Consider the following 27252-nt stretch of genomic DNA (forward strand, 5'->3'; position numbering starts at 1 on the left):
TAACAATCAATAGATCATTCACATATTATAAAAGTACACCCTTTCCCGGTGGTGACTGCCATTGTTCCAATTCTTTAGCTAATTAATTCCCAAAATTGTGGGAATATTTTCTAACCCTTGAGGTAACACTGTCCAAATGAGTTGTTTTCCTTCCTGTGGTGGGATTTTCCCACTTGAAGGCAAATATCCTTTGACTTTCCTGTGTTAAGGGAAGGCAGAAAAAGGCATCTCTTAAGTCTAATACTCTGAACCAAATTACACTTTCTTTTAATATTGTTAATAAGGTATATAGGTTTGCAATAGCTGCATGTATGCTTTAGCTATTTTATTTACTGCTCTTAAATCCTCAGCCAACCTGTGTGTTCCATTTGTCTTTTTGACTGGTAAAATTGGGGTGTTGCAATCTGATTCACACTCTACATAACCTTAATTTCAAAAAGTTGTCTATTATTGGCTCAATTCCTCTTCTGTCTTCCAGCTTCAGTGCATATTGCTTCCTAACTACTGGGTTTGCTCCTGTCTGTAATTCTATTTCAATAGGAGCTGCTCTTTTTGACTTTCCTGGTGTGTCAGTAGCCCAAACTCCTGGGTATACCTGATCTAAAATTTGATTGACATCTGAATTACCCTGGCTTGGCTCCACATAGCTCATTGCTAAACTCAGAGCTGCTATTAATTGTTCTTCCTTTACCTTAAGTTCAATTTTACCTTGTTCGAATTCTATTACAGCTCCCAGATTTTCTAGTAGGTCTCTGCCCAATACGAGTTTGGATAAATTTGGTAAATACCAAAACTGATGCACTCCCATTTGTTTTCCAATTTTGAACTTTAGGGGTTTCAAAAGAAAGCTTTTCTGATTGGTCAGTGGCACCCACAACTTAAACATATTTATCACTTTTAGGTATTAATTCAAAACAGAAAATGTAGCCCTGGTATCAATTAGAAAATCTAATTCTTCTTTTTCTTCCCCTAGTTTAATTTTTACCAGCAGGTCCCCTAGCACTGGCCTGCCGGCCCCCCCTTCACTCAGTACTCTGTAAGCAACAACAGCCTCTCCTGTGCCTGTATTTCCACCTGTTAATTCAGGGCATTCTTGCTTCCAGTGTCCCTCTTTTCTGCAATATGCACACTGGTTCTGACCCAGCCTTGTCTGTCGGGGAGGCAAACCTTACATCTGTTACACAAGGCTCATACATATAACTAACAGTTGCAAAACTGACAAATCTTAATTCTAGGTCTTATCCAAAGTGATGTGCTTATAGTTAACTCTTCAGCACTACCTCTCATATAGCAACTCTTAGCATGATAATACCTTTAACTATGTGCTCCTGGATGTTTCAAGGTAAGCAAGATATATCAGGTACACAATAACAATATTGGGCCAAATACAAACAAAACCAGACCAGACCAGACCAGAGGGGATATTCCCCCGGGAGAGCGTCCTCTCCCATGTCCCCTGCGAGACGGCGTCCCGCCTCGACTCACGGGTATCCAGAACCAGAACAAACAAAACCAGAAACCAGATACAAATACCTTCTATCAATAGGCAGTGTTCTTGTCCAGCCCCGCAAGAAGCCACCAAAGAAGGGAGCCCCTTTGGGTAAAAAGACTTACCCGAGGGTGCCCAAGGGGGTCCCGTCCTCCGGGGGATTCCGCAGCCGGGTGGAGAAGGTGTGCTGCTGCAGGTCTCCAAGTGAATCCGAAAAATCGGTCCAAGAAACTGCTCAGAGATTTTTTTATCTCTAAGCAGCAAGGTATTTGTTTATTCGATGCTGGGAGCAAGGCAGCTCACGCTGGACAAACTTGCTTGAAGGCTTCACACAAAATCAGCATTTTTATACAATCTTCAGATGTAATTAAATGCATATTTAAGTGATTCCAACATCTATCTATGCATATTAATAATAGGTGGAGTATAGCTGGAGCTCAGGTGAGGCTTGGGGCAGTGCTTGTCTTGGCCCTCAATTTTGGTGGGTCTGGGGGCTTAAACTCATCTTCTTCAGCCTGACCCTTCTTCTCTTCCATTGTTCTTGACCTGCTCACTGAAGCTTGGGAAAAGCCCTGGCTCCCGGCCTATTTCTCCTATTCAAATGTCTACCTGATCCTGTTATATTTCTAATTTATTGTTTCTAAGCCTAATACATGTTCTTGTACTATTCTCTGAAGCTTTGGTCCAGTAAGTAGAACAGAACGAACACAGATCATCTTGGATGTTGGTAGCTTGTTAGCAGGCCCAAATTTCTTAGTTAACTCTTTTGGGCCTGGACTCCTGTTTCAGTGAGATCGGCCATTACAGCGCAGGCCTGCAAAAAGGGAACAGCAGCTCTTTCCACCAGGAAAAAAACTCTGGATCCTCTGGATGCAGGTGCAGTTGATGGGGCAGCCTGGGCACTTCTTGGGCAGCAAGAACTTTCTGTGGTGGCACCTTTTGTCTGGCAGGAATCTTCAGTAGGATTCAATTTTTGAGGAGGTGGGACAGGCCATTGCAGCGCAGGGCAGAAAAAAGGGAACAGAAGCTTTCCGTAAAGAAAAAAAGTCTGGAACCTTTGGCTTTAGGTGTAGTTGGTACAGCCTGGGAACTTCTTGGGCAAAAAAGAGCTTTCTGTGGTGGCACCTTTTGTCTGGCATGATTCTTTATTTGGATTCAATTTTCAAGAAGTGGGACAGGCCATACCAGCGCAGGGCTGAGAAAAGGGAACAGCAGCTCTTTCCCTAAGGAAAAAAAGTCTGGCAGTTTTGGCTTCAGGGGCAGTTATTGAGGCATCCTGGGCACTTCTTTGGCAGCAAGAGTTTTCCATGCTGGTACCTTTTGTCTGGCAGGAATCTTCAGTTGGATTCAATTTTCCAGGAGGTGGGACAGGCCATTGCAGAGCAGGGCTGTAAAAAGTGAACAGCAGCCATTTCCACCAGGAAAAAAAGTCTGGTAGCTTTGGCTTCAGGTGCAGTTGTTCCAGTCTGGGCACTTCTTGGGCAGCAAGAGTTTCCTGTGGTGGTACCTTTTCTCTAGGAATCTTCATTTGGATTCAAAATTCCAGGAGGTGGGACCGGCCATTGCAGCACAGGGCTGAAAAAAGGGAACAGCAGCTCTTTCCACCAGGAAAAAAAGGCTGGAAGCTTTGGTTTTGACGTGCAGTTGTTGGGGCAGCCTGGGCATTTCTTGGGCAGCAAGAACTTTCTGTGGTGGCACCTTTTGTCTGGCAGGAATCTTCAGGTGGATTGAATTTTTCAGGAGGTGGGACCGGTCGTTGCAGCGCAGGGGAGAAAAAAAGGAACAGCAGCTCTTTTCCTAAGGAAAAAAAGTCTGGAAGCTTTGGCTTTGAAGTGCAGTTGTTGGGGCAGCCTGGGCACTTCTGGGGCAGGAAGAACTTTCTGTGGTGGCACCTTTTTTCCAGCAGGAATCTTCAGTTGGACTAAATTTCTAAGGAGGTGGGACAGGCCATTGCAGCGCAGGCCTGCAAATAGGGAACAGCAGCTCTTTCCACCAGGAAAAAATGTCTGGAAGCTTTGGATTCAGGTGTAGTTGTTGGGGCAGCCTGGGCACTTCTTGGGCAGCAAGAGCTTCCTGTGCTGGCACCTTTTGTCTGGCAGGAATCTTTATCTGGAGTCTATTTTGGGTGTTACTTTGACCTTTTCAGGAGTGGGCCAAAAAAAAGAGAATTAGCAGTCCTTTCCCTCAGGAAAAATCGTCTGGAAGGTTTGACTTTGATATTCATTTGGTGGGGCAGCCAGGGCACTTCTTGGGCAGGAAGAGTTTTCTGTGCTGGCACCTTTTGTCTGGCAGGAATCTTCATCTGCAGTCTATTTAAGGAGTTACTTTGGCCTATAAAGGAAAGGGCTAAAAAAAAGGGAATTAGCAGCTCCTTCCACCAGGAAAAAAAGTCTGGAAGCTTTGGCTTCAGGTGCAGTTGTTGGGGCAGCCTGGGCACTTCTTGGGCAGGAAGAACTTTCTGTGGTAAGACATTTGTCTGGCAGGAATCTTCAGTTGGATTCAATTTTCCAGGAGGTGGGACCGGCCATTGCAGTGCAGGGCTGAAAAAAGGGAACAGCAGCTCTTTCCACAAGGAAAAAGAATCTGGATCCTTTGGCTTCAGTTGCAGTTGTTGGGGCAGCCTAGGCACTTCTTGGGCAGCAAGAGCTTTCTGTGGTGGCACCTTTTGTCTGGCAGGAATCTTAATTTACATTAAATTTTTCAGGAGGTGGGACCAGCCATTGCAGCACACGGCAGAAAAAAGGGAACAGCAGCTCTTTCCACCAGGAAAAAAAGTCTGGATCCTTTGGCTTTGAGGTGCAGTTGTTGGGGCAGCCTGGGCACTTCTTGGGTAACAAAGATCTTTCTGTGGTGGCACCTTTTGTCTGGCAGGAATCTTTATTTACATTCTATTTTCCAGGAGGTGGGACCGGCCATTGCAGTGCAGGGCACAGAAAAGGGAACAGCATCTCCTTCCACCAGTAAAAAATGGATGGAAGCTTTGGCTTCAGGTGTAGATGTTGGGGCAGCCTGGGCACTTCTTGGGCAGCAAAGAGATTTCTGTGTTGGCACCTTTTGTCTGGCAGGAATCTTCATTTGGATTCAATTTTCCAGGAGGTTGGACAGGCCATTGCAGTGCAGGGCAGTAAAAAAGGGAACAGCAGCTCTTTCCAGAAGGAAAAAAAGTCTGGAAGCTTTGGCTTCAGGTGCAGTTTTTGGGGCAGCCTGGGCAATTCTTGGGCAGCAAGAGTTTTCTGTGGTGGCACCTTTTGTCTGGCAGGAATCTTAATTTACATTAAATTTTTGAGGAGGTGGGACTGGCCATTGCAGCGCACGGCAGAAAAAAGGGAACAGCAGCTCTTTTCCTAAGGAAAAAATGTCTGGAAGCTTTGGCTTCAGGTGTAGTTGGTGGGGCAGCCTAGGCACTTCTTGGGCAGCAAGAATTTTCTACGGTGGCACCTTTTGTCTGGCAGGAATCTTTATTTGGATTCAATTTTCCAGAAAGTGGGACAGGCCATTGCAGCACAGGGCTGAAAAAAGGAAACAGCAGCTCTTTCCACCAGAGAAAAGAAATCTGGAACCTTTAATTCAGGTGTAGTTGTTGGGGCAGTGTGGGCACTTCCAGGGCAGGAAGTGTTTTCTTTGGTGGCTCCTTTTGTCTGGCACGAATCTTCAGTAGGATTCAATTTTCCAGGAGGTGGGACAGGCCATTGAATCACAGGGCTGAAAAAATAGAACAGCAGCTCTTTCCACCAGGAAAAAACGGCTGGAAGCTTTGTCTTTGAGGTGTAGATTTTGGCGCAGCCTAGGCACTTCTTAGGCAGTAAGATTTTTCTTTTGTCTGGCAGGAATCTTCAGCTGGATTCAATTTTTCAAAAGGTGGGACCGTTGATTGCAGCGCAGGGCTGAAAAAAGGGAATCAGCAGCCCTTTCCCCCAGGAAAGAAAGTCTGGATCCTTTGGCTTCAAGTGCAGTCGTTGTGGCAGCCTGGGCACTTCTTGGGCAGCAAGAGCTTTTTGTGGTGGCACCTTTTGTCTCAGAGGTGTTTGTTCCCTGTTAGCAAGTCCCTTATGGCGTCAATCACAGAACACTGGGACTGCTCACAGGGCATGATGAAGGAATACAGCAGCAGTGCGGAAAGAGGAGGTAGAAAAATGCATTCCTGTATCTAATATACTTCCTCAATTAGAGAAATCGCTAATCTTGTCACATGATTTGTACTGGACCCTTCTAAGGATGTACTTTTGCCCAGACCCTTTGCTCCAGATGTGCCAGCTACACCAAATGAAACCAGAGAGAATCTCAGCGAAGCCAAAAATCAGCTCTTATGGCACTTGGCACTCTATGGGGTTTAGCACTGGAGCTCAATCTCTCTGGGATGGCTGGTCCAGAACAGTTCATTTAATCAATGATGCTCTTGCTGAACTTCCCTGGGTATGTTGCAATTGGCTACTGAGGCTGAAAGGTTTCCTGTAGGGATTTTTATCTTTTGAAACTACAGGCTGAATTTGAGGGATAAACTCCAGTATTCTGAAAGTGGAAAGTTGATCAAACAGAAAAGACTGTTTCTTCTACAACAGATTTGAAATAGTCCACTTGTAAAAATCACAAAGCTTGAAGCCTACTCAGCAGAGCTGATTCCTCATCTGCACTGATCATCAGCAACTGGACTCTCTCCTATTTCAGGGTCTCATCTGTGTACACTGGATTAAGGCCTCCTAACTTCTTAAGAAAAGTAGTGTTATAAGCTCACAGTTCTGGCAAGGTTTCCTTAGCAGATGGGTTGAAAAGCAAAACTTTGTTGCCATGACCAAGGAATGCAGAGCCCAAGGTTGTTTCTGGTGCTAGCTTTGCTCCACTCTCTAATAACTTCTGTCCAGATCAGTGCTGGCAACAAGAATTCCAGGTTAATGCTTGTTTCATTTTTCAGGCTTTGCATTTCAAGGATGGGGAGTTGTTATTGGAAACTCTGCCATGGCTCTCAGTAACAGCCCCAGAAAACAGTTTTTCTTATTTCTGAAGGAGAAGTTTCCAACCCAGCTTTGGAGTATGCAAATAGTTGAATGACTTGTTGTACAATTGGAAATAAAAATCAATACATTTGCTCTGATTAATGTCTTAACTTATATTTGGCTAAAGAGTTCTTTTCTTGTCACCTTCTTTAAAAAATAGAACCCACAAGCAGAAAGGCGATCTCCTAAAGTGTTGGAACCTTTTAAGTCCACTTGTTGCCACACAACAACAGCATGCCAATATCACATCCAAAGATACAGAATCTTACAGAGATACACACAAATATATACCTATACATATCTATGTATGTATATCTATCTACCTATACATATCTATACATATCTATACAAATACACACAAGAAAGTTTGGGGTTCCTGATGAGAGTTCTACACGAGTAATGAACAGGGGACTGGTTTGATGTGTCATACAACTGTGGAGACCATGAATGTAAGCTCTGAGCTTTGATTTATTGTCCTGGTTTGTAACTGCCTGCCTTCCCTTTGGGGGGAACACAGGCCTCTATTTTGCACAGTCTGTTTTGTTTTACTTGGCAGTGTAGACCAGGGGCAGAAGAGTTTTTGGAGCCAAACAGCTCGATGCAGATTCAGTTCCTTTAGTGGTGCCTAAAACTCAGGAGCTGGACTCCACGGTGCCGGTGGGACCCTCCCAACTCAGCACGTTCCATGATTCCATCAAGTCCAACTGTCAGCCCAGCACTGCCCCAGCAACCCCCAAACCACTAAAGCGTGTCAGCCATGGCCAGATGCAGGTGCCTCTGAAACACCTGCCGGGGTGCTGGCTCCGCCTGGGCAACCCATTGCAGTGCCCGAGCCCCCCCCGAAAAACACAACCAGAAACCTTTCTCCAGGAGCTGACCTGAAGCTCCCCTGCCTCAGCCTCGGGCCACGTCCCCCGCTCCTCCCAGCGCAGGCTCCTTTCCAGCAGCCCCCTCGGCAGAAGGCGGCTCAGGGCTCCCCTCTGCCCCCCCGGCCGGCTCCGCTCCGGCCCCGCTCCCGCCACGGCCCCGCTCGGCTCCGCACGGGGAAGGAACGCGCCCAGCCCCGGACAGACACCCCCGGGGGCCGCGCACAGGGGGTCCCTGCCCGGGGGTCACTTGCCAGGGGTTGTTCACCGCGGGTCGCTCACCGGGGGTCCCTCCGCAGGGGTCACTTGGGGCTTCTTCCCCGGGGGCTTCTTGGGGGCCGCTGCCCGGGGGCCGCTCAGCAGCAGCGCTCCCACCCAAACCCCACCAACCGCCCCTCTCGGCCCCGCCCCGCCCCCTCCCCGCCTCGCCCCGCCCACTCCGCCGCCTCCCATTGGCTGCGCACGTTCGGCCCTGGAGCGAGGAGCGCGCGGGGAGCGTTGCCTGGAAACCGCCGAGGGAATCCCGGGAATCCTCGGGGCGCCGGCGCTGACCCCCCACTCCTGGAGCGAGCGGCCGTGCCCGCCCGGGAGCGGGCACTCAGCGCCTGGCTGCGGCCGCCACAACGGGCAGGGAAGCAGGCGCGCGGAAGGCGGGCTTCGGGCCCCGGGCAGCGAGGAGCCCTGAAAAGAACAAAGGTGTTGAAAGAGAGGGAACTCATCGCACCATCACAGAACATGCTGAGGTGGAAGGGACCCACGAGGAGCGTCGAGTCCAAGCCTTTGCCCGGCACAGGACCGACCCCAAGAGTCACTCCGTGTGCCTGAACTCTGCCAGCCTTGGTGCTGTGACCACTGCCCTGGGGAGCCTGGTCCAGTGCCAACCACCCTCGGAGGGAAGAACCTTTCCCAAATATCCACCCTCACCCCATGTGAAAAAAACCTATTTGCAACCAAAAAAAAAAGTTTCTATTTTCTTCCTTCCCCTTCTCCTTATTTAGTGTTTACACAGCAGTACTGCAGTGCCCTACTGGCTCAAAACTGAAATACTTGAAGTCCTTGCCGTATAGGCTGGATTTTGTCCCTTAGGCAGAGGCTAATCTGCCTGCAGTCCACCAGGACTGCCAGAGCTTGGGGAAGGGATGGAGGCTATCGCAGGACGGAACAGAGATGCGGAGATATTCCCTGATATTCTACTCTAGAGGCGGCTCAAGAGACAGCCCTGGAGTTGGAAGCACTTGCCTTCGTCACTGGACGATCTTGTCCAGCACCACCGGTCAGATGTGTGGGGTTTATGTCCCACAGCAAATTAAAAACACCACAGCCATTATGTAAATGTGTATTTGTTTGAGTATTCACCCTGATGGTGTTCAGGCAGTTAGGCTGAGGTACTTTGTGGATTTTTGGAACAGAAATAACATCTTTTAAGGGTGTCTGTGACCGGCTGAGGTGCAGGATGTGGCCTCTCTATTTTTAGCATCTGCTGGTACACCCATCTGTAGTGAGAAAACATCCTGTGAGTGTTAATTTAGGTGATGCACTTTTTAAGTCTGGAGAACTACTTCCTTCTTCAAAGCTTGCTAATTCTCATGAAAGAAATAAAGAGAATTTCATGACAGTGACCTATTTTTCACTTTGAATATCCCAACTATTGGTGAGCATTTACATTAAAATATTTGAAGTTTAATAAGTTTTGCAAAATGTCCTGGATGTTGAGGGATGTAGTGATGAACTCAGAATTAAAAAGTGGAGATTGTCTTCTTTTTCTTTGAAGCTCACAGGCCTATGAAAAAAAAAGCTTTCTAGAGAAACTTAAATTTTTTTATCTAATTTGTACACATTTCTACAATTAGGACAGCTGCAGGTTCACCCCTGGCAAAATCTCTCTGCTGGTAACCCAGCCACATGCTGATTAATCCTTATTTCATGTTCAAGTGACCATGATATTTTGGTCAGCTGGCGACAGAGCGGCCCAGGTGGTAAAGGAACAAGGACTGAACAGTATGAGCAGTGTTTGCCTTTTTCTCTCCTCCATCCCCCTTTTCTATATATTATACTTTGCCACTTTCTCTGCTCAGCACACAGGAATTTGCTGGATGCATCCATGAATGCAGAACCCACTGGAATCACGACATTTGTTCCAAAGGATCCAGCTAGTGGCAGGGAAGCAGAAGTTGACTGTGTAACAACCACACTGTGAGGAGGAACAAGACTGAAAACCACTTTCTGTAAAGGGAAGGATTTGAACTGGTGTTGGAGATGTGCAAGGCTCTGTTATTCTCCCTCCTTAAGTTGTTGACAGGACACAGTCCCCTCTCTTACCTGTCATTGAAAGGTCCTTCTAGTTACACTTATGGCAGTGTAACTTTGTACCAACATCAGCCGTGCACTGTAAGGCTGCTGAGGTTTCCAAAATCCACCTTTTTTATTTCTGCTAGTTCTGCTTCGTATCCTTCAAGCCAGTACACAAGAACAAAGCTTCAGCAAACCCTACCTAACATTTTCTTTTGTTTCTGACATCATTAGCCAACGTAAACCAAATCATTAACAGGCATCTAAAAATATTTCTGGAAGTTTTCACGTGCTCGGTGAGGATTCCAAAGTTTTCTTTGAGGGAGACTCAGGGAGAGTCTAGAAGAAGATTTTTGGTCCAGGAAAAAAAAAATAAATAACGCAGCTGAAGCCCAGGCACCGTTGTATGAAGCAGATTGATTAACCTTAGTGCTGCTGCGTTCCTACTGGAATACACACTGGAATGACACTGGAATGCCGCCGGATTTCCTACTGGCCGCCCGGAAGCGGCTCCTCCCGTGACTCCCAGCGCGGCAGGACCGCCTCCCGCTTCCAGCCGGCACATCCTGCCTGGCCTCGCCTCCCCTGCCCGCCCCGATCCATCCCGGCCCGCCCCGATCCCACGCGATCCTCCCTCCTGCCCGGGTGAGTGCGGGGCCGCGGGACGGGAAGGGGCTGGATGGAGGCGGCGGGAGCCGGGAGGGGGGAGCGGGAACACCGCGTGTCCTCGGAGCCGCTGTGCCCGGCGGTATTCCCGCTGTGCCCGGCGGTATTCCCGCTGTGCCCGGCGCTATTCCCGCTGTGCCCGGCGGTGTTCCCACTGTGCCCGGCGGTGTTCCCCCTGTGCCCGGCGGTGTTCCCGCTGCGCCCGGCGCTATTCCCGCTGTGCCCGGCGGTATTCCCGCCGCGCCCGGCGGTATTCCCGCCGCGCCGGGCGGTATTCCCGCCGTGCCCGGCGCTATTCCCGCCGTGCCCGGCGCTGTTCCCGCCGTGCCCGGCGCTGTTCCCGCCGTGCCCGGCGCTATTCCCGCCGTGCCCGGCGGTGTTCCCGCCGTGCCCGGCGGTGTTCCCCCTGTGCCCGGCGGTGTTCCCGCTGCGCCCGGCGCTATTCCCGCTGCGCCCGGCGGTATTCCCGCCGCGCCCGGCGGTATTCCCGCCGCGCCGGGCGGTATTCCCGCCGTGCCCGGCGCTGTTCCCGCCGTGCCCGGCGGTGTTCCCGCCGTGCCCGGCGGTGTTCCCGCCGTGCCCGGCGGTGTTCCCGCCGTGCCCGGCGGTATTCCCGCTGTGCCCGGCGCTATTCCCGCTGTGCCCGGCGCTATTCCCGCTGTGCCCGGCGCTATTCCCGCCGCTTCCCAGGGAGCTGCCGTGGTGTGGGAGGGAACAGCCCTGGCGGGGAGCAGCTGCTCCCGTGTGGGGTTCTGCGCTGGGGTTTGTCCTCCAGCCCGGCACGGAAGGAATTGGGGGTGCTGGTGGATGGAAAGTTGGGGCTGAGCTGGCGCTGAGCTCCCAGCCCAGAAATCCGGGCGTATCCTGCATCCCATTCAGCGGGCCGTGGGTGAGGGAGGGGGTTCTGCCCCTCTGCCGCGCTCTGGTGATTCTCCACCTGGAGCGCTGCATCCAGCTCTGGAGCTCCCAGCGTGAGAAGGGCACAAACCTGTTGGATCAAGTCCAGGGAAGGCCAGGAAGATGATGAGAGGGATGGAGCAGCTGCGGAGACAGGCTGGGAGAGTTGGGATGGCTCAATCTGGAGAAGTCTCTGTGGAGACCTCCTTGCAGCCTGTCAGGACTTAAGTGGTGCAAGAAAGATGGAGAGGGACTTTTTATGAGGGCCTGTAGGTGCAGGACAAGGGGCAATGGGTTTAAGCTGAACGGTTTAGGTTTAGACTAAATGTAAGGGAGACTTTTTTTCTGCTGGAGGGTGGTGAGGCATTGGCTCAGGTTGCCCCGAGAAGCTGTGGATGCCCCATCCCTGGCAGTGCTCAAGGCCTGGTTGGATCCTGTTGGATGGGGGTTTGAGCAACTAGATCTTGTGGAAGGTATCCCTGCCCATGGCAGGGGGCTTGGAACAGCTGTAATAACCAGCAGAACGCTACAGAACAGCACGTGTTGTAAATGAAGCTGCGCTCTATGAATAGTAAATATCTGAATGTAACTTCTTTAAATCAGTGTGAATGAGCTGAGAGGTTGGTACAATGGATTTAGGTCTGGAATTCAAAACTATGAATCCAGGCTTGGTTGCATTTGTGTTGCTGTCATTTGGGGATGTCAGCTTTAGATCTTGGTGCCTTCAGCAGCATCTTCAGATCTTGCTGTCAGTCAGGGACTGATTTTCAGTCTTTAATTTTTTACGCATTCCCTTGCCTCATGCTGCAGTTGGGAATGTTCATTCTCTCAGGAAGGAGGTGATGTGAATTCCCTCCTGCAGGGCTGAGGTGACCCTCGGTTACTGTTGAGGGACAGGCTGTGCAGGAGCTGCTGATGAAACACTGCCCAGGAGTTAGTGGGCCAGCAAGGGTGTCCTGCTGCACAGAAGAACTTAGTGCTGCATGTAAATACCAGAACTGGAGTTTAAGTTTCAAAACACGGGATCTGTGTAAATAAAAGTATCTCAACAAATTGATAGCATTTCCTATCAAATGGGTGTAGGGAGTAGAGCTGTCATTTTTACTTAGAAATTATGGCATCAGCACGTTCAAACTTCTCAGGTGTTGGCTTTCCAGACTTGCACAGTTACCTACCGTTACTTGATTTTCCCCTTAACTTTCCTGAGAATTTGGCAGCCAAACCATTTGTAGATCAACTTCTTTATTTTTGCATAATGGTACACAATCATACGATCTGCCTGGGAAAAACCAAGTAAATGACTTCCAGCTTTAAAATGAAATGTCTGTGCTTGTATGAAAGAATTCTTTTTGTTCTACATAAACAAAGTTTGACAGCTCGACAGGACTGAAAGCAGAATCTTGGCCTTTTAGTTCTTAAACTGGTAAATTTTACAAGTTTTAAACTTGTAAATGTAGTAATTACAGAGCATCAACAGGAAGGCCTAACAATGTTCCCTGTCTTCTGTAAAGTGTTAATGCTTTGGAGCAAATAGTGAGGCTCTGAAACCAGAGCTGTTCCCGGGATACTCTGATATCCCACTGGGTAGGGTAAGAGTTGTTGCTCTGGGCCCGTGAGCTCTTGAGGTTGTGTTGCTGGTTGATTGTTTTGGTCCTCTCTCCTCTTGAACAGGAACCATGCCCAAGAAAGGAGGGAAGCATGCTGAAATGGGAAAAGAAACACAGGCACAGTGTAAACGAGCAAAGCTGGAAGCAGCTTGTTCTCCCTCAGTCCTGAGTTTTGAGAACCCAGACAGCCTCTTCGGGATCTTGATCTCCCCCATCAAAGAAGAGGTGTTTTTCAAGGAGTACTGGGAGCAAAAGCCACTGCTCATCCAGAGCAATGATCCCCTGGTGGCTGCTTACTGCCTGTCCCTGTTCCAGCTGTCAGACTTGAAGGAGCTGTGCAGCCAGGGCCTGTACTATGGGCGAGATGTGAATATCTGCAGTGTGTGAATGGAAAGAAGAAGGTTTTAAATAAAGAAGGCAAAGTGAATTACATGCAGCTGAAGAAGGATTTTGACCAGAAAAAGGCAACAATACAGTTTCATCAGCCTCAGAGATTTAAGGTGGGATTGTTTCACTGGATATAATTGATGCTGGCTTAATAATGTGGTGTGTTTTGCTTGAGTTGCACTAGACATGGCTTCATCTCTGTCCCCAGGGGAAGTGGTTGACATTGATGACCTGCTGAAATCTTTACATGAACTGTATTAAAACACAGTTTATACTTTTGCACTGTCCATCATGTTTCACTGCTCTGCAGTAAGAACAAAATCTGATTCATGCTATAATATGTATAATAATGTATTCTTTTTAAAATTTTGCTCTGTCACATAAAAGTTTGGAAAAAAAAAACAAATGCACAAAATTGATGATTAGGCATCTGTGCTTAAATTATCCCTTCTGCCCCACTGTTTCCTTGTGCAAACTTTGTGGCTTTTGAGCCACTTCCCTTTAATGGAGGGTAAGGTGTGAAACCATGTGAAATATTTCCAGTGTTCTTGCCAGTGAATTGCACCGTGGAAAGGTACCAGCCCATTTTAGCTGAGTGTTCTCAGTCCTTGAGTTTGAGAACGAGACAGTGGTGCTGCACAGTTGTGTAAAGGACTTGGATTCCTGGAGGTGCTTTGATTCAGGTAGTCTTGAAGGTGTCAACACAATTGAATTGTGAGGTGGACCCAAATAAGATCCCAAATACAAGCTGAGTCCCAGGTATAGTGTTCCTGGCTGCTGTCAGCTTTAATGGCCAAGCTGCACTTGTGTGGATCTGGTACTTGGCACGTTCTGCTGTTTCCCTTCGGTGCCTTGTCTGTCACATGTGGGGTGTGGATGAGTCAAGTTTGGTTTTGAATATTCCCAAATGATTGGAGTAACTGGTGAAAGGTCTCTAACCTTTGTATGTTCTCTCTGGTGAGAGAATGCAGGTCCTGCATGTGCTTCTTGTCTTATGGTGTTTTGCTGTTTGTGGGATTATTTTCCTCTGTTCAGCCTTGTCTGTCTGGTTGTGCAGCCTAAAGATGGCACAGGGAAGAGAACAAACACAGGTTGGGGCACCAGACTTTTTGGCTTAGCAATGACTCTCATGGCAGATCCCCTTTGCATCTCCAGTGCTCTCCTTCAGGAGAAACACTGGTCCAGAGCACCTTCCTTCCCAGCCTCTGTGTCCCTGATGTGATCATTCTTCCCAAGCCATGGGGAGGAGGTGGGCTGGGCTTGGCTGAGCTCTTCAGCAAGTAACAGCATCTTTTTTTTTTTTTACAGGAGGAGCTGTGGAAGATTCAGGAGAAGCTGGAGTGCTCCTTTGGGTCTCTGGTGGGGTCCAATGTTTACATCACTCCCCAGGGATCCCAGGGCCTTCCTCCTCACTATGATGATGTTGAGGTAGGACAGCACAACCTTGCCTGTGAAACTGTGCATGGGCTTTTGCTGATGGCAGTGTTTGCTGTTGTGTGTGTGCTTCTAACCCTCCCCCCCACTAAACATTATAGGAAAATGTGTTTTTTTTATTTGTGTTTCCTTGTAGTCATTTTTCTTATGTATTTTTGCTGAAAATTTACTAATAGTAATATCTAATCATAATAGCATGTAAACTGGGTTTTCCAGACCTGGTATTTCCATTAGATAAAAAGAGAAGTTTGTTTTCAGAGCTGCAGAAGCTTTCTAGCACCTGTTTTTTCATTTTCACTTCATTCAGGCCCCAAGAATTTACAAGTCCTTTTTCCTTTACTAAGTACTTGCTCTTTCTTCAGCTGGACTGTAGCAGCAGTGCTTGTTGGTCCTGCTGTTTTTAAGAAGTTACTGATATGATGAATTCCTGTGGTCCAAATGCATTTTAAATCAGCTTCTAAAAGAAACATACAAATATACACTGCGTTATAAAGAAAAAATTGGACTATCCCACTTAAACCAAATCAAAAAGTCCAATCCTTATATGTATATTTTACTTTTTAATATTTTCATTTCCATTCAATACACCTGGGGTTTCATTTTCCTTATGCTTGTTATTCAGCAGCCTCACATCCAGCATTTCTAACTCATGCCATCTACCCCCATTGGGCACCCTATAGAGGTTTCTGATGCTCTGTTGGGGATAAGCCTCTTTCACCTGAAATTTTGGCTATTTGTGTGGCAGATGTTCCTTTTGGGTTAGTTCTCTAGCACTTACTTAAGTGACTGGAGAGAAACAGGGATTTCCAAATGCCTGCCTTAGGATAAAACAGATCCCACTTCACAACTCCTCTGTCTGTTGTCTCTAAATAGAGACAAAAAAAATTAGTTCAAATTTAAATTTCTCTGAATTGTAGCTATCTAAAAATTAATGTGAAAGGAATTACTTCCTTATGGATTTGGATTTATGGTCTTTTGCAGGTGTTTATCCTTCAGCTGGAAGGCGAGAAACACTGGCGGCTCCATAAACCAAGGGTGCCTTTAGCTCGGGAATATGATGTGGAATCAGAAGATAGGATTGGGAATCCCACACATGAGTTCCTATTAAAGGTATGAGAATTTCATTGCCTTAGGTGATCTGGGCTGTGATTGCCAGAAAAGTTAAAAGTGGTCCATTTCTTGAAGACAGTGATTGTGGCTGTGAAACTGAGGGGAGGGTTTGCACACTGCGAGCATGAGAAATTTGGGTGATAGTTGTCTGGAGCTGCATCCAGCTGGCGGCCGGTCACTAGTGGTGTTCCCCAGGGATCAGTGTTGGGCCCAGTCCTGTTTAACATCTTTATAGATGATTTAGATGAGGGGATTGAGTGTATCATCAGCAAATTTGCTGATGACACTAAATTGGGAGGGAGTGTCGACCTGCCGGAAGGCAGGAGGGCTCTGCAGAGGGATCTGGATAGACTTGAGAGATGGGCTGATTCCAATGGGATGAAGTTCAATAAAGCCAAGTGCTGGGTCCTGCACTTTGGCCACAACAACCCCATGCAGTGCTACAGGCTGGGCAAAGAGTGGCTGAAGAGCAGCCAGGCAGAAAGGGACCTGGGGGTACTAATTGACAGGAAGCTCAACATGAGCCAACAGTGTGCCCAGGTGGCCAAGAAGGCCAATGGGATCTTGTCCTGTATCAAAAATAGTGTGGCCAGCAGGAGCAGGGAAGTGATCCTTCCCCTGTACTCTGCATTGGTGAGGCCACACCTTGAGTATTGTGTTCAGTTCTGGGCCCCTCAGTTCAGAAAGGATATTGAGGTGCTGGAGCGGGTCCAGAGAAGAGCAACAAGGCTGGTGAAGGGACTGGAGCATAAGTCCTATGGGGAGAGGCTGAGGGAGCTGGGGTTGTTTAGCCTGGAGAAGAGGAGGCTCAGAGGTGACCTCATCACCGTCTATAACTACCTGAAGGGAAGTTCTAGCCAGGTGGGGGTTGGTCTCTTCTCTCAGGCACTCACCAATAGGACAAGGGGGCACGGGCTTAAGCTCCGCCAGGGGAAATTTAAGTTGGATATCAGGAGAAAATTCTTTACAGAGTGATCAGGCATTGGAATGGGCTGCCCAGAGAGGTGGTGGATTCACCATCCCTGGAGATTTTTAAACGCAGATTGGACGTGGCACTGAGTGCCATGATCTAGTAAATGGACTGGATTTGGACCAAGGGTTGGACTCGATGATCTCGGAGGTCTTTTCCAACCCAATCGATTCTATGATTCTATGATTCTATGATTCTATCCTTTTTTAAAGGTATCCTTTGCTTCTAGTATTTAAATAATGGGCCAAAACCCCCAGTTATTTCTGTAAATTGACTAGTACTCTCCAGGTTGGGCACCCTGACTCCTAGGTCATGTTTGTGGAGTTGTGTGCAGAAAAAACACTGGGTTTGTGTATGGTTCTAAAACATTTTTATGCTTTTACATGCTGCCTGTAATCCCTCAGGCTAATCCTTCTGTGCACTGAGACTTACTGCTGCACTGAACATTGTCACTGTTCTGGTGAATGAGATTTAAATATTTATCCTTGGCTGATAAAGAGAAGCATGAACCAAACCCTATATAAACTTGCTGTATTAATTGCTCTTCCTTTTTCCAAACGTGAAATTCAAGTGTTTGGTTGGTGGTTGATTTTTGGAATAAAAGGAACATTTCATGAAGATTACTGAGTGTCAGCAGGGAATCTGGTGCTTGTCCTGTTCTGTTTGACCTGCTTTTGAAGTGTTACTTGTCCAGCTGGTGGTGCTGCTCCATGTTGGAATCCTCAGGAGTTTCTCTGCCTTTTGGCCTGTTATGGAGCCTCTCTCTGCTCTTCTCAGTGTGCAGAGCTGCATTTGGGTGTAGGTGTTTGAGGAATAGTGTGACATGTTGGATGGTGTAGGTGTTTTAGGAATAGTGTGACCCATTGGATGGGATGCTGACATCATGAGCTGTGTTGTTTGACAGAGGGGAATATTCAATCGTCATCGTGTACTGGGTGATGCAAAGTCTAGTAAACTACAGTTCCCTTTTTCATTTCTGGAATATTTTGGACCAGACTTCAGTGCCTTTCATTTTTATGGAATAATGATGGGCTTAAAAGTTATCCAAGTTTTTAATTTATTTTTCTTCTGTTTGCTGTTGTTCACTTCCTGTGACCCATTTCTTCTGGGTGGCTGGTGTCAAAGTTTGGTTGTCTCTTTGTGGCTGCCTCTGAGAGGGATGCTGTTGTTTGACTCTATTTCCTCCCTAAACATCTTTCTAGAATATTTCCTTTCTCCATCTTTCAAATGAAGAGAATTCAGAATACTCTTGGTTGGTGTAGTCCCCACTCTGGTAAGGAAGGCAGTTTTCTTTGACTGTGCTGTCCAACTCTGTAGGTGTTTACAGGACAAGCCATAAGTAAACTTTTATTTCCTTCTTGGAGGCAATTTTATGTGCTTTACACCTTTCTTGTCTTGACTTTCCTTATCTAGTTTTTTTTCAGTGTGGAGTTTTAATTTACATAGGTGAGAAGAAAGATAGGGAGGAGGAGGAGGAAGGTCTTTAGGAGGAGGAAGTGCTTTAACTGAAAATCTCAGACAACAGTATTGTGACAGATTACCATTTTTATAGACTATTTGGCTTTTCTCGTGGAATACTAGCCTTTTCTTTTGATGTGATCTGACCAAATCCCCATTTCACTGCTCCTCTGCCAGCCCACTGTGTTGCCAGCAGGTCCATCTCAGCTGCTTCTTTGTCCTCTTCCTGCAGCTCAGTGGGAGTCTGTGTGTTCTGTAATGTTAAAAAGCTTCTTTCACGTTTTCAGCAAATATTGACAGCAGGTTGGAAAGTTTAAGGTTCTGAACTTCTGGCTTAGTGTTCTTTATGTTATTAAAGTGTACATTGCAGGACTGCTCCATTTTGTGATTCTAAAGGATATATATTGTCAGACTGTCTGCTCAGAGAGTATTTTCTCTGACTGCAGTAAGGTTTGACCTGGTGCCCTAAATATATCAATTTTCTTGCAGCCAGGTGACTTCCTGTACTTCCCAAGAGGGACCATCCACCAAGCTGACACTCCTCTTGTGACCTCCCATTCCACACACGTGACCATCAGTACCTACCAAAACAAGTCATTATTCTTTATCTTTTGTTTTGTGTGGCTTTCCTCTGCCAAGTGATGTGTGTGAGTAGTATAGACCTGAGATGTGGTGAAGTTTTGGGGCTTGGGGGAAGGAGGGGAGCAAGAAGACTGTTGTTGTTTGAAGCAGCCTGTTTGAGAGGTTTTCATGCAGCAAGCTTGATTGCTTTTTAATTGCTTATTTTATTATTTACCAGCTGTAGGCTTTAATGTGGAAAATGTTACAACTGCAAACTCACTTCTGTATTTAAAAAAATCTCTCAACAGTGGCTGAAGTCACTGTTCATTTCATAGCTCAGATAAAGAGTCATGAGTTACTCCTTTCATCATGTTTTCTCCTGTATTTGATAGTCACCTGCACTAATCTTCTGACAGATTTGCTGCCAATTCTTCCTTGCAAACATTTTCTGCTTATCTGTGTTTTTTTTTGTCTCCTACCCCATGTATGCAAGTCAGATTTCTTATGACACACTCCCAGTCCTTGTGCCCACACTGTTATCACACAGGGAAATGTTCTTGCCAACCTGATCAGCCTCCCAGATGCTGGGTTTGGAGCCATTGGTCTGAGTTAGGAATTAGGAAGGGCAGAACAAGTTTGGGCATATTCTAGATAACTGTGAGATGAATCTCTAACCACCAGCTGTGCCATTCTGGAAGCCAGGATGGGCTGGTAACTCTTCATCTGGCCACTCCTCCAACATGGAGAGAGGGTTAAGAGGAAGCTGCTCAAAGGTGTCAGTCTTCTTAAAAGTTGGGTTCAGATTATTTCAGTTTACACATGTGTTCTTTTATTCAGAAGGTAAAAAAAAACTAACCCCAAAAAACAGGAGAGGAAAAGGAAAAGCTGCTCTTCTTCCAAGGTTAAAAAGTGGAGTCATGCCCCGTTAAGGCTGTTGGTAATGAAGTGCTGACATCCTGCCTCTGCACCTCCTGTCAGCAAGTGCAGGGAAAACAAGCAGGAGTCCTGGTGCAGGCTGGTGTTCTGACTTGTAGATGGAAGTATGATCTGGAAGCATTTCCTTGGCAAATTGAAGAGAAATCCTTGAAAGCAGCTGTGGAGGAAGTGCTGGTGGAGGTGGCACTTCCAGGTATTTTCAGGTTTGTCTGGGCCAGATCCCAGCAGGAGAGAAGTGTGCACTTGCGGGATAAGCAGGGCAGTTTGGAAAAGCAGTCCCTTCACAGCCCGGCTCCCCCCAGCTCCCTTTGGGGGTGACCCCCCGCCCCTCGCGCTCCCTTTGGGGTCCCCCCCGCTCTTTCCCCCCCGCCGCTTTCCCGCCGTGCCCGCCCCGCTCACCCGACAGGGCGGGGCCGGCAGGGACGGGGCGGGGACGGGCCGAGCGCTGATTGGCTGCGGCGGGGGCTCGAGAGGCGGGGCGTGCGCAGAGCGCCATGTTGTCTGCGGGGCAGCGGTAGCGGTGGAGGTGAGGGTGCTCTCGGAGAGCGAGATTCTGGGGATTCGCTCGGGGCTGCGGGGAGCGCGGCTGTGGGTGGAAAGGCTGGAGGGCTCGGGAGGGTTTAGCCGAGGGGTTCGGGGGTTCCCGAGGGTCAGAGCGCGGGGCCTGGAACCCGCGTGGGGGGGGTGGGGCTGTCCCAGCGCCCTGGCTGCACTGCGCAGGCGCGCCGGCGTTACCCGCCGGCATGACCCGCGACCCGCCATTACCCCTCCCGCCACAGCGCCCCCTGCCGGCCCGGCGGACCGACCCCAGGGAAAGGGGATCCCAATGCCCCCCCGAACCCCAGAGACCCCCAACACGCAGCAGACAGAGACCCCAAAGGGACTGGGGCCCGAGGGTTTCCTAAAGCCCAGCAGTGGGGTTCAGGGGATCTCCCAGCCCCCAGGGGAAGGAGTCCTGGGGGTGCCCCCCGAAGTCCGGGGGGGAGATGTACCGCATCCGGGTAAGGGGATCCCAGTGCCCCTCAGTACGGCCCAGTAACCCCCTCAGTGACTAGCCAGTGTGTCCCAGTGACCTCCCACTGCCCCCCAGGATGGCTCAGTGATCCTCCAGTGAGCACCCAGTAACCCCCAGTATGGCCCAGTAACCTGCCAGTGTCTCTCCCTGTGTCCTGATAATCCCCCAGTAACTCCCCAGTCCCTCCCAGTGCCCTCGCAGGATCCCTCAGTAACCCTCTAGTCCCTCCCAGTGCCCTCTGGTTCCCCCCAGTGTGTCCCAGTATCCTCCAGTAATCACCCAGTGCCCCCCAAAGCCCTCCAGCTGTCCCCAACGTGTCCCCAGATGCCCTTGGCCTTTCTGTGAACGTGTGGGGGGGCATTTTTGGGGTCAAAAGGGCCAGGGGGGGCTCCTGGGTTGAGATGGAGGGTTGGGACATCAGGGATGGGCATGGGGCCAGTGGAATTGGGGGTGTCAAGGGGGGAATAATGGCAATGGGGAGGCCCTGGGGACACTGGAGACACCAGGCTTGTCTTGGAGTGTCAAGGGGGGGAATTAGGAACACCAAGAGGGTCTTGAAGACACCGGGGAGGTCTCAGGACTCAGCTGCTCATGGTGCAGCCCCTCCTCTCCCCCCCCAGGCCCCATTAACCCCCCAAATATCCCCTACCTCCCATTTTCCCTTTAATCCCCTCCCCACACAGATCCTTTTGACCCCCCAATGCCTCTAAGACCTCTTTTAACTTCCCTAAATGCACCTAAAGCCCCCCTAAACCCCCTAAATCCCCATCCCACCCCTCCATATCCCCCCAAATCTCCTGCAGCCCCCTCATCAAATCCCTTCCAACCCCCCAAAAAGGGATCACCCAGCACGCTGGGACAGGAGCACAGTGGACTGTACTGGGGGCACTGGGCTGTACTGGGAGCGCACTGGGGGGGCTCAGGTGTCCCATGACAATTGGCCCAAGTCCAGGAGAGATCTGGGGAGCAGTGAGGAGGTACTGGTCTGTACTGGTCTGTTCTGGTATGTCCTGGTTTGTACCCTCAATCCCCAAAGCCCCTCCTCAGCTCCCCCAGGACCTTCCTGCACCCCAAAGCCCCCAGGCCCCCCCAGGCCCCTGACTTGGTCCTGCTGCCCCTTGAGCATCTGCAGCTGCTGCAGAACCAGGCATTTCATCAGCAAATGTGCAGGTGACACCAAGCTGGGGGTGTGTTGATGTGCTGGAAGGCAGGAGGGCTCTGCAGAGGGACCTGGCCAAGCTGGATCCATGGGCTGATTGCAAGGGGATGAGGTTCCAGCAGGCCAAGGGCCTGGTCCTGCCCTTTGGGCACAAGAAGCCCCGTCAGCCCCCCGGGCTGGGGCCAGAGTGTCTGGAGAGCAGGCAGGCAGAAAGGGAGCTGGGAGTGTGGATGGACAGGAAGCTGAACAGGAGGCAGAGTGTGGCCAGGTGGCCAAGAAGGCCAATGGCTGGTGGCCTGTGTGAGGAAGAGTGTGTCAGCAGGAGCAGGGAAGTGATTGTTGGGCTGGACTGAGCGCTGGTGAGGCCGCCCCTGGAGTGCTGTGTCCAGCTCTGGGCCCCTGAGTTGAGGAAGGCCCTGGAGGGGCTGGAGCAGGAGCAGAGAAGAGCAGCGAGGCTGGGGAAGGGAGTGGAACACAAGTGGTGTGAGGAGAGGCTGAGGGAGCTGGGGGTGTTGAGGCTGGAGAAGAGGAGGCTCAGGGGAGACCTCCTGACTGTCTGCAAGTCCCTGCCAGGAGGTTGGAGCCAGGTGGGGGTGGGGCTGTTCTGCCAGGAAGCAGCAGTAGGACAAGAGGGCTGGGTCTTGAGCTGTGCCAGGGGAGGTTTAGGTTGGATATTAGGAAGCAATTTTTTGGTGAGAGAGTCATCAGGCCTTGGACTGGGCTGGGCAGGGAGGGGGTGGAGTCAGCGTCCCTGGAGGTGTTGAAGGTGAGAGTGGATGTGGCCTCAGTGCCATGGTCTGGGAAGCACAGCGGGGTTGGATCCAGGGTTGGACTTGATGATCTCAGAGGTCTTTTCCAACGTGGCTGATTCTGTGATTCTCTGATTCCCATTCCTATGGCTGCACATGCTTGCGGCTCTATCCCCAGGGTGATAGAGATGTCTGTCCATATCTATCTCCAAGGTTAGTGTGTAAATGTGTGGTGTTAGAAAAGCAGGCTAAGTTCTGGGCTGGTTGTAGAAGGAGAAAGAAGCCCAGAGGCCAGTGCAAGCAGGCAGCCCTGAGCTTGCACCTGATGTCCCCTCCCTGCAGGTTCCTGTCCTTGAGCCCAGGCCCTGAGGTGAGGCTGAGAAGTGGCGCAGAGGTGAGCCCAGAGCTGTCCCTGAGGTGAGGCTGAGAATAAGTGCAAGGCAGAGGTGCTGCTGAGGAAGGAGAGCCCTGTGGTGGGAAAGAAGACAAAGCTGTGAATGCCCATCCCTGAGAAGGTGCTGTGTCCATCCCCTGTGTGCCAGGTGAGCTGGGGCTTTGCTGCAGAGCTGCGGGCGCTGATTTGAGCGTCTCCAAGTGCTGAGATGGTGGGCACCCAGGAACACAAACTGTGCCTGGCCACGGAGCCTGCAAGGAGGAGCAGAGACAGCCCTGGCAGTGTGGGGGGCCAGGTTGTCCCTGTGCCTTCCCCTGTAGGTCCTGCCTTTCCCTGCTGGGCCCCTGTCCATCCCCATCAGGTCCCTGCCCGTCCCCCCCGGGCTGAGCTCCCCCCAGGAAGTGCCGTGGAGCTGAAGCTGCTGCCATCCCCCCCTGCAGCTGCTGCCCCAGCCAAGGGAGCAGCAAAGGCAGGGCCAGGAGCAGAGGCAGCAGCAGGGGAGCCCTGGGGGGGCCGGGAAGCTCTTGTGTGGGTCAGGAAAGAGGCGCTGGGCACGAGGCCGGGGCTGTGCTGAGCAGGCCCAGCCCTCACATCCCCCCAGCCAACGCCGGCTGCCCGGGAGGGACCCCCAGCCCGTGTGCCCCACACTGAGCTGGCAGAGAGAGAGCCAAGGGACAGGGCCACGGGCAGGGCCACGGGTGAGGGACAGGCAGGGCCATTGCAGGGCCACGGTGAGGGCACAGCCTGTGGCAGCAGAGCTGCCCAGGGCCGGGGGCAGCCGGGGGTGTTGGTACCAGGCACTGGTGGGGTTGAGCAGAGCACGAGGCCTCTTGCAAACCCCTGGAGCAGCCTCCCACTTTCCAGCCCCGCCACGGTGGGATGATGCTCTTCCCTAGCTACAAGACACTGCCCCCCAAATCTTTGTGGGGACCTTTTGTGTATATTCCTGATTGCTGATTTCTGCTGGGGACCTGAGGGACCCTCTGCAATCCCATCCATGGGGCACAATCTCCTCTCCAGGGTTTGACTCCCTGCAGACTTTGCAGGGAAATCTGTGCTGGCAGCCCGAGTATGTCCCGACCCCCCATTCTCCCCCCAGGATATTTGGGATGAGTTCCCCTTCCCGGGCACCCATGGGATGGGGGACAATTGTTCTCCTGCTGTTGCTGTTGCTGCTCCACCCCTGTCCCTGCCCTTCCTCCTGCTGTCGGGTGAGCGGAGCGGCCACGATGGGAAAGGGGTGAGAGAAGCGAAAAGAGCGGGTGGGACCCCCAAAGGGAGCTGGTGGGAGTCAGGATCTGGGAGGCTGATTGGAAATGGGTGGGAGAGGGGTGCTAAGGAGAGGGGGGAGATTGGGAGTGGGGTTGCCGTGGGGGTGCCTTTGTGTCCCCATGCCTTGATCCCTGGAGAGCGGGGGAGGCTGGAGAGAGGGGGGAGCTGCGAGAGCCCGGAGAGCCTGGAGAGGGGGGAGCTCGGGCCCCCTGTGCTGAGCCAGCGGTCAGGGCCGTGCTGTTGGTGCCAAATTGTGCCTTCTCAGGCTGAACCCAGAACCCGCCCACGTGTCAGGGGGCTCCATCTGCTCCCTGCTCTCATTGCCCCACAGCAGCCTCTGGTGTTCCCCCACCTGTGGGGCTGTTTGGTTTCCTTGAGCACAGCCACCCTTGTGCAGGGCTGTGCCCTTGGGGGCTCTTGGGGGTGGGCAGGAGGTGTTTTTTGGGGGTGCCAGGCTGGGTTGGAAGCAGAGCCCTGGCGGTGGGTGGGGGGATGCAGGTCCCCCCCGCGGTGGGGGTTGGTGTTGCTGGGTCAGGCCCCGCCGGCTCCATTGTCAGCCCGGTGCCAGCGGGGGGGACACAGCGGGTTAGGGGCCCCCCGGGAGTGCCAGGGGTGGGTGTGGAGAGCGGGAGCTGCCGAGTGTGGAGGGCGGAGCGGGGAGATGCCGGAGCTGGGGGATCCCTGGGACAACAGAGTGGAGAACCTGGAGAGCGGGAATGTCTGGGAACTTGGCATCCCGAAGGCGAGAGTCAGAGGAGAAGGGACCCTTTGGACCCCCAGCGCTCCCAGCATCCCTGAGTGGGACCTGCAGCATCGCAGAGAGGGAAGCTGTTCCCAACCCCGGAGGGGACAGACCAGAGAGGTGTAACTCCTGGGAGAATTTCTTTGGCTTAACCTTCATATTTTGGAGTATTTTCTGGCTGAATCTCAAGTTTTTGCAGTTTGGGCAAAAATGTTTTGAGAGGGTTTTTGCCTGAATCTCATTGGTTTGGGTTTTTCTGGGCTGAATCTTGGTGTTTTGGAGCTTTTTATGGACATAGGATGCCCAATGAGCTCTAGAGATGGACTTGGGCAGGAGGAACCCCCAAGGCAACACAGTCAGCCCTTGTTTTCCCCCCCATCAGGATTTGTCCTTCCCAAAGCTTGGGCGGATGAAGGAGGAGGCTGCGAGGAAGAGGAAGATGCCTTGGGCCCCCCAGGCAGGTGAGGAGGAAGTCAGTGTCCCTTTGGGCGGGTGTTGTGCTGGCTCTGTCAGCCCAGCATGGCCCCGGCTGCAGGACAACCCCGCTGGCGCCGCCGTCCTGCCGGGGCCAGAGTTGGGGGGATGTCCTTGGCCTTCCCTGTGGGCCGGAGGCAAATCCCCTGCCTGTCCTTCTTGCTTCCTGCCCCAGGCCCCGAGCTGAGGACGGAGAGCCCGGAGGACAAATCCCCCCGTGAGACCCTGGTGGGAGAGGCCGTTTTGAAGGGCTCCCCGGCGCAGGAAGGCAGCGGGGAGGAAAAGGGCCGGAGATCCCCCCGCAGGAGGGGCTCCAAAGCCATCCCAGGGTGCTCTGAGGAGGAAAGAGCCAGCCTGTGCTGGGAAGGTGGCCGGAGCTTGAGCGGGAGCTCTGAGCTGGTGGTCCCTGATCAGCCTCCCAGCAGGGAGAAGCCCTTCAGGTGCTTGGAATGCGGGAAGAGCTTCAGGAGGAGCACTGCCCTCCTCACCCACCAGCACATCCACACTGGGGAACGGCCCTACACATGTAGGGAATGTGGGAAGAGCTTCAGTGACAGCTCCAGCCTCTGCAAACACCAGCTCATCCACACTGGTGAACGGCCCTACAGGTGCTTGGAATGTGGGAAGAGGTTTCAGCGCAGCTCAACTCTCATCAGGCATGAGCGGACGCACACGGATGAGAGGCCCTTCCGCTGCACTGACTGCGGAAAGGGATTCCAGCACAACTCCCACCTCATCAGGCACCAGCTCATCCACACTGGGGAACGGCCCTACAGGTGTGGGGAATGTGGGAAGAGCTTCAGGAGGAACTCCAACCTGATCCGACACCTGCACATCCACACTGGGGAGCGGCCCTACACATGTGGGGAATGTGGGAAGGACTTCTGTGACAGTTCCCACCTCCGCACCCACCAGGTCATCCACACCGGGGAACGGCCTTACAAGTGCTTGGAATGTGGGAAGGGGTTTCAGATCAGCTCAACTCTCCTCAGGCATGAGCGGACACACACGGATGAGAGGCCCTTCCGCTGCACCGACTGCGGGAAGGGCTTCAACCGGAACTGCACCCTCGTCAGGCACCGGCGCATCCACACCGGGGAGAGGCCCGACAAGTGTGGGGAGTGTGGGAAGAGCTTTGCCTACAGGTCTGGCTTGACGTACCACCTAAGGACCCACCAGTAAGGGAAGCCCTACCAGTGCCCCACCTGCAGGAAGAGCTTCAGCTGCTGCTTCCACCCCAAATGAAGCCTTGATGGGGAGGCAACCTCTGGAGTCCAGTGACTGTCAGTCCATCCCTTTTCGACCACAAAGGGCCAGTCCTCAGTCCCCTTTCCCATGGGCAGGTTTTTCCAACAGAACCCTTCTTGGGGGGTGTGTGGAGATTCCTGCCTTGGCTGGGGACCCCCCAAAGTCACTCCTGGAGGCTGAGAGCAGAGATCTCCCCACGAGTGTTGGTCTGGGGGAGTTCCATCCATCTCTAATTAAGAATTATTGCTTTTGTGGAAGCTTGAGTAGAATTGCTTCAACAATTGCTTTAGTGTAGAGCACTGTCCTATCTTATCCTGTACTCCTGGTAGTTTTAGTGTTTCTATTGTGCAGTAAATAATTCTGATGAAGATCTTTTGTCTGATCATTTGTAACCCTAAATAAATTCATTTCTCTCAATAGATCTGATTTGCCATCATTAAAACCTGGAGGACAAAAGTGATTCTGTCACATTTCTGTAGTTCCTCTAAACTAAAACTGTTGTCATGATCCAAGGCTGAGATTGGATCCAGCAGCCCCC

General features: G+C 51.1%; 1 pseudogene; it reads left to right on the forward strand.

The window, feature by feature from the left end:
* LOC135405260 (zinc finger protein 883-like) overlaps positions 1-26764 on the forward strand; it is a 290064-nt pseudogene extending 263300 nt beyond the window's left edge.
* Positions 26765-27252: the final 488 nt, after the last annotated feature.

The sequence above is a fragment of the Pseudopipra pipra genome, chromosome W (assembly GCF_036250125.1).
Source record: "Pseudopipra pipra isolate bDixPip1 chromosome W, bDixPip1.hap1, whole genome shotgun sequence".
NCBI classification, from domain to species: Eukaryota; Metazoa; Chordata; class Aves; order Passeriformes; family Pipridae; genus Pseudopipra; species Pseudopipra pipra.